Raw genomic sequence first — 13280 nt, 5'->3', positions numbered from 1 at the left:
AGCATCGACAACTATGTTTGCTTTACTCAGATGATAATCTATCACGAGATCATAATCTTTTAGTAACTCTAACCACTTTCGTTGTCATAGATGCAACTCTTTTTTGTCATCAAATGATATAAATAATGACGTCAAATTTTTAACACAAAAACAACTGCAATCAACTCAAGATCATGCATGGGGTAATTCTTTTTATGGGTTTTTGGTTGTCGAGAAGTGTACGTAATAAATTTTCCTTCCTGCATCAAAACACATCCTAAAGCGTTTAAAAAAGAATCACTATAAATAACAAATTCTCTCCTAGATTTAGGCTGTGTCAACAATGGTGCCTCTGTCAACATATTCTTCAGTTGATCAAAACTCTGCTAACACTTTTCAGACCACACAAAACTAACATATTTCTGTAACATTTCATCATAGGTAGAGCTATTGTCAAAAAATTCTTAACGAATCATCGATAATATCCGGTTAATCCCAGAAAACTACATACCTCAGAAACATTTCGCGGGGGTTTCCAATTTAGAATAGTAGAAATTTTGCTCAGATCAACTTGTATTCCTTCTGTTGAGATCACATGGCTGAGAAATCCAACTTCTTTAAGCCAAAATTCACTTTTTCTAAACTTTGCATACAATTGTTTATCATGCAAGGTCTATAATATGATCCTCAAGTGTTGAGCATGCTCATCTTCATTTCTAGAATAAATTAAAATATCGTCAATAAAAACAACAAACTTGTCAAAATAAGGCTGAAAAACCCATTTCATCAGATCCGTAAATGTTGTTGGAGCATTCGTTAATCAAAATGGCATAATCAAAAACTCATAGTGTCCATAAGGATTTATGAATGTTATTTTTGACATATCCACGTCTTTTACTCACAACTGATAATAACATGATTTAAGATCAATTTTTGAAGATACCGAGGCTCTTTTCAGCTGATCAAATAAATCATCAGTACAAGGCAACGTATATTTATTCTTTATCAAGACTTTGTTTAATTGTCAATAATCTATACACAACCTCATCTACCCATCTTCTTTTACAAACAATATAGGTGCACCCAATGTGATATACTCGGCCGTATGAAACCCCGACCAACTAACTCTTGGAACTGAACTTTGAATTATTTAAGTTTAGTTGGAGCCATTCGATACGAAGCAATCAAAATTGGAGAAGTCCTTGGCACCAACTCAATAAAAATTCAATTTCTCACTCTGATGGTAAACCCAGTAACTCTTTGGAAAAAACATCTGAAAACTCACATACTATCGAGACCTGATCCATTTTCTTTTCTGATATTCTGGAATCCAAAATATAGGCTAAAAATGCGTCGCAACCTTTTTAGATCGATTTATGTACCATCATTGCTGTAATCATACTCGAAGCATAGTTAGATTTATCATATCTAACAACAATCACCTCGCCATTCGGACATATTAAATCAATTCTTTTCCATCGACAACTAACCACAACATCAGGTACATTCAGCCAGTTCATTTCAAGAATAACATCATATTAATTGAAAGGTAATATCATTAGATCGGTAGGAAAGTTATAGCCTTGAATTTTCAGTGGACACTGCTTACATACCAAGTCAACTATCACACTATGACCTAAAGGGTTTGTTACTTTAACAACACAATCAGTGGACTCGAAAGGTAAATTACTTTCCATCACTAACATAGTGCATATATATGAATCCGTTGACCCCTTGTCAATTAATGCATACCCACTAGCATTAAAGATAGAAAAGGTACCTACAATAACATCAGGAGCTGAGGCCTCTTCTCGTGCACGGATGGCATAAGTCCTGGAAAGAGCTCTAGCTTCAGGTCTAACTGACGTGTCTCTAGCTCCACTCCTATAAGCTCCGATCGAACTACTATTTCCAAGATGTCTACCTCGAGCAATAGTAGCAACAAGTCTTGTGTTTTTATCTTTAATAGGCTTAGTTCGATCTGGGCAATACTTCTTAAAATGGTTAGGGGATCCACAAATGAAACATGTCCCGTTATTCAATCTGCATACTCCAAAATGATATCGACCACACTATTTGCATTCAATCCTATTGGTATTTCAAATATTGCCTACACTAGCCACTGAAGGAGTTAGTGATCTCTTGCTATTCTGTTTAAAACGATCCTTACCCGAAAACTCTGATGGCACTGCCAATCTACTATTTGATTCTTTCAACTTCTTCTGCGAAAAACCAAAGGAAGTTTTAGGCCCATTACGTTTGCCAAAGTCTCGTGCTTTAACTTCATTTCGTTTCTTACTAGCACATATTTCTTCTATGTTTTGAGCTCGATCTGATAGTATCACAAACTCACAAATTTATGTTGCCCCTATTAATATTTTAATCTCATTGTTTAATCCATCTTCAAATCGTATGCACATGTCTTCTTCTGTAGGTACACTCTCCCGAGCATACTTGCTAAGTTGCACGAACTGTCTCTCATACTCTGCCAATGTTCTATTTCCTTACTTCAGCTCGAGAAATTCTTTTTTATTTCTCTCTAGATACCTTTTACTGATATACTTCTTGCGGAATTCAGATTTAAAGAAATCCCAATTAATTCTTTCTTTACCACTGCCGTCAACGTAGACCACCACTGAAATGCTTCTTCTTTTAATAATGACACATTGCATCTTAAACAATCTTTGGGAGAGCACAAAAATTCATCGAGCACCCTCTGAGTATGCTCTACGCAATACTCGACTTTGGTTGGGTCATCATTCACATTTCCACAAAATTCAACTACTCTACATTTCCTAAATTTATCGAAGGTAACTCTACTAACCTGTTGTTGATTTGAGCTTTGAGGACAAAAGGAGTGAGATTGTTGAGTTGTCGAGTTAACTTTTAAATAAGCACCATACATGTCATGCATCATGCGGAGAAAGGCATTTGGCGTCATATCTCCTAGCCCTTGTGATTCAGCCTCATTTTGACTACTCTCCATATCAGTAACAAATGTAAAACTTTCTATCTAATCGAAATCTGCTCGATTGGATCTAAATGACATCTTTGATCTATAGAAAACAATTCAAATTAATCAAGAGTCATCACACTATCACTGATTCTAAAGTAGCATGTATATCTAGACTCGATACATATGACGTTCAGTCCTAGAACCGATTAAACCATAGCTCTGATATCACTAAATGAAATACTCCTAACCCGTCTCCGTTGCCATATTAGAGTTACGGAGTATTACGGTACAAATTAGAATATTTATCTTACACTAGAAACAATTATACCATTTAATTAATGACATTCAATTACATAAGTTAATTATAACAAAAACAGGCTCACTGGCCTTAAATCAAGTTTACAAGGCCCTAAAAATAGTTTGAAAACATTCAGGGAACAATTCAAAACAAAATAGAAAATTTAGGAAAAACTTGAAAATTTCAAAAATAGGGGTTACACGGCCATGCAACATAGCCCAAACCATGTGGGCATTCGAAGTAGGACACACGTCCGTGTCCCAGCCCGTGTAGGTATTCGAACTAGGACCGCACAATCATGTTGCAGGTCGTGTGCCAAACCATGTATATTTGATGGTGATTCACATGGCTGTGTCATATGTCGGGTGTTAGGCCACGCAACAAACTAACTTAAGACACATAGCCGTGTCTTAGACCTTGTGAAACTCGCACCTAAAATTAAATATACACACAGCCATGTAGTGTGACCGTGTGTGGCACACGGTTGTATGACAGCTCGTATGCTCCCTAAATAACCCCTAAAACAAGGCATTTCAACTCAATTGCTTGGGCACCAATCCAAATCAATTCAAGACACATTCACCCTATTTAAACACATTAAAAAGAACATATTAAAACAACCAAATCATACCAAATAACAACTTATGTGCCTAACTGATATGCCTTCATTAGCACCACAATTTGAATGTCAATTCAAAACATAACAACTACCATGATCACATACATTATGCTAGCTTACTTTTTACGTCTATTTTACCAACCAATACCATATTACTCATACATATAATAACCATTTCCACCTCAATATGATACTTAATGATAATTACATATAACGATTGCAAAACAACAAGCACGTCCACCAAGTACCATAATGACTTATACAAGTTACTAATCCAACAAAAGTTGTTTATTAATTAGAGTTTAAAAACATATACATCTAGATACCCTATTTACATGCCACTTCAAATCGACCCCAAAATGAACAATATGACTATCAAAAATATAGTGGATAGTGTGAGATCTCTTGAGCTGGTCCAACTGATGTCAAAATTTCAACGGACCTACAAAATTAAATAAAACGAAGTAAGCTCGAGTAAAGCTTAGTAAGTTCCTGAAGTTAACTTGCTATACTAAAAAATATAAGTACATTAATGTAACAACGTATCATGATTCCCTATCTCAAACAACCAATATAATTTAATCTATAAAAATCTAAATTGTTTAAAATCACCAAGTCACGAACTGATACACCATATCTAAGCTTATAAGGTCATAAACATTTTTAAATTCGACGGTTACTTGAAAAAGTATCTTCCATACAAGTTACCTGATACGGCCACACCGACTCAATACCTGCTAGGCTCTAGGCCTGTTACAATTACATTGGCATAAAGCCTGCTAAGTATAAAACCTAATACAATACACCGGCATGAAGCCTGCTAGGTTCAAAGGCTGATTCCATACACCCATACGAAGCCTGCTAGACTCAAAGTTCGATACACTATTTCTAATGCAACTCTATTTCATTATTAATTCTCATCCATCAACATTCAACAACTACTAACATTAAGAATATTAAAGCAAAACAATTATTAATGAATTTAATATAACTTATGGTATAATAAGAACTTACCGAGATTCCATAACTGCAAATATACGACAACGCCTATTCGACAACCTTCTCTTTTCCTCAATTAGCAGTCGACGAACTTGCTTCTTGATCTAATTATAATAGTTAATTCAATTAACTAATCCAAACATTTAAAACAATAATTAAATTAACATAATTAGCTCTTTTAAACTAATATACACCTTTAACCCAAACTTAGCCAACATAGCAAGATTAAAACAATGTTCTTAAGGACACACAAATGTTCCAAGAGGCACACTTGAGCCCCCTTGCTCCATTATTAGCACTACACCACCACAACAAGCTCATCAACTTTTGGAGCTCATTACAGAATGTGCGAGGCAACAAGAACACACTTATACAATAAATTGGTAGAGCCTGCATTATCATTTTAATAACTATCACCTTACCCAGCTTAGATAATAATTTATATTTCCAAGTCAAGAAGCGTTTACTAAATCGTTCCTTGAGAAAATAGAATATTTGTTGTTTTTTACGATCAACAAAGGAAGGGAGACCCAAATAACTCCCATGATCAATTGGATTAGTCACACCAAATATGCCTATTACCGTATCCTAAATAGATGCCATTGTGTTAGAACTAAATACTATGGGTGAGTTTGGATGGGCGGTGCGTTTACCTGCGGTTAGTGTAAAAACAGTGGTGGCAGTGAGATTAGATACTGTAGCAATACTGTAGCGTGAGACAAAAAGTAAGCTAAACGCACCGCACCGCACCCAATCGCCCATCCAAACCCACCCTTTGTCTGACTTCTGATAATTTAGAGCCTGACCCAAAGCAACCTCATAATCTGCCAGAACCCTTTAAACAACATTGCACTCAGTGACAATTGCGCAAAATAAAAGAAAGCTATCATATGCAAAAAGTAGATGGGACACACTAGGCCTTGACGATAAAAAGAAACCCCATGGATAGCTCCTCACAGTTCTGCATAAAAGCTAAGCCCTTCAGTACAAAGAATAAACAAATAGGGAGAAATCTGTTCACCCTGGAAAAGCCCTTGCTTAGGGTGGATCGATCCTACCTCTCCCCATTCAAGGAAATCGAATAAGCCACATTCATCTCGTAGAGAATTACCTAGTTAATCCAACATATCAAATCTCATCTTGCACACAATAAACTGTAAAAAATTCCAATCCACATGATCATATGTGTTATATCGATTTTCAATGCTACATCCCCCACCTTACCTTGACCCTTATTATGCATATGATGGATTACCTCAAATGCAATCGGAACATTAGACGTAATCACCTTCCTAGCATAAAAGCTGACTGCATATGGGAGATTATCCGACAAAACCAACTTCAGATGATTCGTAAAGACCTTGGCAATAATTTTGTAAATAAAATTACATAAAGCAATGGACCGCAAATCTTGCATCTGATTAGGCCGCTCCTTCTTAGGAATTAGAACTAGAAGCGTATCATTGAACCTCGACGGGAACTGGCCTTGGGTAAAAAGCCAGCTAGAACACTGTGCAAAAAAACATCAGTACCAACAATAGACTAACACCCCTGGTAAAAAGCGGAGTTCAACCCATCTGGCCCAAAAGACTTATAAGGGTGCATTTCCTTAATCACTGCTTTGAACTCACCCTCGGTAAAAGGAGCAAGCAAAGAAGCAGTGCGCAGCTGTCACAGACGAAGGAAAATCCGAGAAGCTATGAAAGTTGGCCCCTGTGGAATTAGAAAAAAAACTATATAAAATAATCCTAAGCAATCTACCGCATACCCGATGTATCAGTATAAGGACGGCCCGTGGCATCATAAAGCATATGAATATGATTAGTACACCATCACTAAGAAGCCTGTGCATGAAAAAACTTTGCATTCACTTCACCATGTTTTATCCAGAACAATTTCGCCCGTTGTTTCTAGTACACAACATGTTGTGCTAGCAATTGGTTTAGCTCTTTACGAAGCTTAAACAACGAGCGACCCCTTGCTTGAAAAAACTGAACTGCTACAATTTGAGTTTAAGCTCCTACATTCGTGGCTCAAAATTAGTAGGGCAAGTTGAATGCTACTGAAGCAGTCGATCAAAACAAAACTTTAGCTTGTCCAGAACAGAAACTGAAGGACACTCAACCCAACTAGAAGAAATCACTGCCCCAAAATCTATTTTAGAAAGCCAAACATTCTCAAACTGAAACCACCGACCCTGTCAGTCAGGATGAGTCAAACGAGCCACCATCTTAATGGGATTATGATCAAAAGTAGCACTGGCAAGATTGAAGAGCTTAAAGTAAGGATACATCTGCATCTATTCCTCATTAATAAACGCCATATCCATTCTATTACAAAATGAGCAGTACCCCTACCCCTATCCTATGTAAAAGAAGGACCCAACTTTGGCACATCCGTCAAACCACAATCTGTTATATAATCTTGAAATCCACGAAAAAGACTATCCAAATACGGGACACCACCCCATTATCCTAAACTGAGAGCAAATTATTGAAGTCACCCATATAGAACCAAGTAAGTTGGAAACGCTCTGACAAGGAACGCATAAGAACCCGAGTTGCTCTCTTCCTGCGAGATTCCGGATAACCGTAAACATCAGTAAGCTGCCACTTACGAGAATTCGAGCTTTCAACAACGACATCAATATGATTAGATGAGTAGCTAGCAATTGAAACCACATCCCCTAACGTCCATAATAGAGTTAATCCACCACTCCTTCCAATACCATCAACAGAAAAATAATTATCCAAGTGCAAGTAAAACACGCAGCTCTTCAATTTTATTAGAATTGACTAAAGTTTCGAATAAAAATAGAAAACACTGCGCATGGATTGCCCAAACCACGACAGTTCCAAGCTATGCAATTCATGGCTATCGGCGGACCTCCATTGGAAGGTCGACCGATAACCCAAATGAAGAAAGTACCAGAGCAGACGTCATACCGGTAGCACCAAACCGAATGACCAACTCCCCTTCGGCACAATCGAGAGGCTGTGTGCGTTTCTTTGACTCATGCATGGAGTATTAAAATAACAGTTGTTTGTAAATGAAATTTCTTAATATTTTATCATGGGTTGTTTTCCATTTCTTGTTATCGCCATTACTTTTAAAATGTTATTTTATTTTTATTCTCTCAAAAATATTTTTCAAAATTAATAGACTTCTATATAAATTAAATTAGTACTTATTTAATTATTTTAAAAGTATTAATTTAGATAAACTTTTAAATTGACAAAAATATCTTTTATTGTCTATTATATTACTATATTAACATTAGAATAATATTTTAATATTATTATTAGATTTTGATTATTGGAAAAATCTTTTCATTTAAAATATTAGTATTAAATTTTGAATAAAATCTTTTAATTACACATTGTGTTTATGTTAAATTACTCTTTTACATTAATTTAAATTGTTAAATTTTAACTGATTTTTTAATAACAGAAAGTTGAAATCTATCACCATAATCGTTTAGCTAAAATTAAAAATATAAAATAAATTTTCATTATTAGTTTTCATTGAAAGTTTAATTATGGTTTAAAAGTTTTATTGTTCCAATTTTAAAATAGTTAATATATTTTAATTAGAAATAAAATTATATTGTTTACTGATTTAAAAATAATAAACACGTCAAAAACACATGAAACACATAGTTTAGAAGAATCTTTAAACTGATTAATATACCTTTTTATTTATTATATGACTAAAATTTTCATTTTAAATATTTTTTATTATTTATAAGATTCTATCACCCTTATAAATAAGAATTTTAATTTTATTAAAATATTTGGTTAAATAAATTTATTATACTTATAAAAATAATTTCGATTCCATTTAAAGACTTCTATTAAATGATTTAGATATAAATAAAAAATTAAAATTTATATTAAACTACTTTATATTTTTAGATAAAAATTACTTTATATTTAAACTATTATGTTTTCAATGATAAAAATAATTAGATTACATTTATTTTAAATAAAAATTTTAATTATTTATGTAATAAGTAACTTTATATTTCATATATAAAATTTTATAAATAATAAATTTATATAACCTAATCTAATCTATTATAATTATACTAATTATATATTACCTACCAACTATTGGGGTCAATTTATTGACTATTAAAGAAAGAAAAAAATTAAATGGTGAAGAGCTTATACAATAGATAAAATTTTTATAAGTTTGTACAGATGATTTAATAATGATTATGATGTTTTTTTATTAGCATTATATTTGAATGAGCAAAATAATTTATATGCATTAATCATGTTAATAATGTTTCTTTATATTAATTATATTAAGTAGAACTATATTGAATATTGAATATTGAATATTGTAAAAAAATTTAATTATGCTTTAAAATTTTTATTTTTATTATATTTGATTTTTTAAAGAAATTAATATTTTAAATATGTTCGAAATTTTGAATAACAAATAGTATTTTGTACAATTAAAATAAGTAAAAATACTTTTTTTGTAAAACTAATAAAATTTAAATACATAAAATGACTTGTAACATTAGAAACTAATAAAAATAAAATAGAATAGGTATGCTAACTTAAATTTAAGGATAAAATAAAAATAAAATTACCTTGGTTTTACTAAAGTAAATACGGCCAACTTATATAATATATTTTAAAGTCTTAAACAATAAATGAAATTGTGATAGATTTCAAATAAATTGAAATGTTAAAACATTCATTAATTTTATTTAAGGTGTTTAGTATTTATGGTATCTTTGGTTGAATCAAATGAAATAGAGTTGTAAAGAAATAATCATTCACTAAGGCAGTGTTTGGAAAACTACCTAATAATTGAATTTAAGTGTAATTATGTAACACCCCTTACCCGACTCGATTGTCATGTTAAAGTATCGGGACGTCACATTCATTATTGAAGCAACTAAAATCACTCTATATCAATTAAACATTTTTTCAAGTTGATAAGCTCAAAATACGATTAAAATATGATTCAAATACTTATCCAAGCTTGCGAAAATCTTAAGGTGAGCAAAGGTTATTTAAGGACCCAAATGTAAAATTCCAAACCATCGGGAGCTCGTCGCGACTTCATGGTTTCCCACATCATGACGTCACATACTAACTTAGCTCATCACAACCTCGAGAGCACCACGTTGCGACGTGAGTATCTGACTTGGCGTGTCGTGATTTCAAAAGCTCGTCGCGACTTCAATCTTACCACTTTAAAAGTTTAGCATTTTGCTTCCTATCTCTTACGACAACCTCTATATGGTATATATCATCCATATCAACCAATTAACCATTCAAATATGTCAATTTCCATCCTTAGACATCACTTAATTCAACTTAAAGCAACATTAAACATGTTCAAGATACAAAATTTACAAGAAGATCAAAAACCATCAATTTCTTTCATTGAATTCATCCACAAACATTCTTAGCATATTCCTATGTACATGCCAAAAAATAATGCCTAAAATTTAAATTCATACTTGCTTCAAAGGTTGATTTGTGATGAGATCAGTAGAGGTCAATCTTCCTTTTAGAGCTCCAAAACAAGCCCTCACCTACGAGTTTGAAAAGAAACGTTTTAAGCTCATGAGAGCTTAATAAGCATATATCAAGAATTAAACTTTACAATGTAAAACAAATTGTTGCCTATATATATTTATAACATATATGAATTAACACTATCATACATGGAATTTGCTTCCATAATAGTTGTAATAAGGCATCAATTTAACAAGTTCATAAGCTACTTACCAATAGTATCATTATGCAGTTCACTTACCATGGAAATCTATTGCCCAAATGTAGACTTAATAGAACATATAGGAGATGCGGCAATGTTGATAATTTGCACCGAAGTGCCACCAACACTTGCACTATAATGCTGCTATCACTTACGCGCGTAGAAATTTTTCCTAATGACATTTCATTTATATCCTACTAGTTCTCATTTTTGTCTACTTGGGTATTTAAACTATACAACTTATTTACATTTTCTCGACAAATAAAACAATTCAAACTTTACTATTTTTTACAATTTAGTCCTTATCCATATAGAATCAACCGTTCATCAAATTTCACTTGACATCTATTTCATCAACATTTAACATCTCACTTAAATACTTTATATCATCTATTTCACCCATCTAACTTTTACTCTCTTTGCAATTTAGTCATTTTACCAATTCACTACACACATACTTTTCAATTCATAATAAGAATACAATTGCACATTCAAATAAATTCCATGAAACATATCATAATTTTCATATGTAAATAAAACCCATGTATAATACTATACCAATTTGTCAAGTTTTCTATTTAGGGTTTAATTAAATAAAATCCAATAAATATCCATGATGTAAAATTTTCTCCACCAAGTGTTGAATCCAAGTCCTATGTTTGAGTGTTACGTAAGAGATTGAAACACTAATGGGGTGAGCTTTCTAAGCCTAGTGTGAGATTAACACAAACTCATTCACAATATAAAACATATATGATACAAAGTCATAAATCACATATCTCAATATTTCATAAGTATACCATGCAGGATCATGTTAATGCATAATTTGTAAAACGATTCAAATTTTAGCAAAATTGTCCTACCAATTTCCACTACACCCCAAAATTGAGTTTTCCCAGAACTTGTCCAACCAACACACCAAATTTTGAATAGTATCATAGTAACGCAATAAGCAGTCATATAAACAAAATCGTGGACAAGCCATCAGAGTTGTTGATAAACTGCCATATAATCAAATCATGAACAGTGCTTCATTAATACAGATAAACTACCATATACTTTCACCTTTCACATATCCTACCCCATGCATGTGATATGACCAAAGCGCTCGAAATCAGGTAGGCATGTTTAAATGCAAATCGCATTTGTACTCAAGGTACACAAATTTCACGTTTTAATTTCATACGAATATCACATATGCCATATAATCACATAACATGAGAATGAGATGTACATATTTTTCACATTATTAGCTAACATCAATATCACACAATATACTTTTCACAAGCATACGGTTTAGGAAAAACACTTAATAGATAAAAATCCATAAGGATGACTTCTCTCACTTTATAGATACATATAGTATCCCCATCAAACAACATTATTTTAATAACAACATTCTTATCAATTTAATACTAGTTTTAATTTGTTTAGTGTTTAAACCCACACCTAATCATAGATATGATGTGAAATAAATCTCTCAAAACCCCCACTTGTGGATCTACAACTAGATTACCTAATCGAGCAATAAATTATCTTGAGTTAGGACTATCATCTTAAAGGTTAATACGATAAATTGATTATTGATTATTATTATCACTTACCCTTATAAGATCTCTCGGATTAGTGATTAAAACCCAACAATTAACGATCTCTCGGGTTGATGTCGATTGACCCTTCTACACACAAGATAGATGAAACATTAATTATTGAGGAAATAAATCACCAAGGCCCTCTAAAGTAATCGCCGAAGAGAAGAAAAATAGAAAGGAGAAAATATTTCTATATACCCTTTATATTTACTCTCACACGAATGGAATGGAGGATCAACGAATCGAATGGGTCACAAATCGGAGAAGGAATAATCTAATAGGAGGATTTATTCGAAGATAAAACCAAGGCAGAAATAGAGTTTCAAATTAGGATTCAAATGAAATGATTAATGCAGGAATTTGATTATTAAAATAAAAATAATGAGCATTCAAAATAAGAAAAGGGAAAGGGAAAAGATCTGCACCGTCGGTGGTGGTGCTATGGTGACAGTCTAGCAATAGTTGCAACAGTTCGACGGAGGAGAAAGAATGAACAATGATTCGATCATTTTCTTAATGGAGAAGAGAAGAGAAACAAAAGAAAGAAGAAAAAAAAAAAGAGGAATTTAGTGGTGGTGCGCGGTGGTTGACACGGTGGAGGAAGGCGACGCAAGGGGCAGCGCTCGAAGAGAAAAAAAAAAGGAGAGGGGAGAGGTGATGGGTGGTGGTTCGGTGGTGAAATATAGGTGATGCACAACTAAGAAGGATGGAGGAAAAAATAAAAGAAAAGAAAAATGGGAAGGTTGAGAGCTAAACAAAAGAGAAAAAGAGAGAAAATGGGAAGGAGAGGAGGGTGGTGTAGCAATGAGAGGTTGGATGGAAAAAAGTGGTCAACCTAGTCTAGGTTCATCGTACCTTGAATAAAGAAAAAAGGGAGGAAAAAGTCAACAAAGGGGGACAATAGAGTGAAAAGAGGATCATGTCTCTTCACTTAAGGCATGTTGACCAAAAGAAAAGGAAATAATCTTCCTCCCTGGCAAGCTAAGTTGGCTGACAACATATATAACAAATGGAGAGTTACAGGTGGTGAGACAATCATTTTCCTAGTATATGTGATTAGTGGGTAGATTATTAATGATACATAATTTTATT

General features: G+C 33.1%; 1 long non-coding RNA gene across 1 annotated transcript; it reads right to left on the bottom strand.

The window, feature by feature from the left end:
• Positions 1-10152: 10152 nt before the first annotated feature.
• On the bottom strand, positions 10153-13173 carry LOC105774821 (uncharacterized). The gene is made up of 4 exons (XR_008196714.1): positions 12614-13173; positions 12387-12462; positions 12201-12275; positions 10153-10411 (listed from the first exon to the last, which is right to left on the bottom strand). It is a non-coding gene; the product is annotated as an uncharacterized LOC105774821 (long non-coding RNA).
• Between the last annotated feature and the right edge of the window lie 107 nt (positions 13174-13280).

The sequence above is a fragment of the Gossypium raimondii genome, chromosome 6 (assembly GCF_025698545.1).
Source record: "Gossypium raimondii isolate GPD5lz chromosome 6, ASM2569854v1, whole genome shotgun sequence".
In the NCBI taxonomy this organism is placed as follows: Eukaryota; Viridiplantae; Streptophyta; class Magnoliopsida; order Malvales; family Malvaceae; genus Gossypium; species Gossypium raimondii.
Note: the sequence above shows the minus strand (reverse complement) of the source record. Positions and strands in the feature narration are given on the sequence as shown.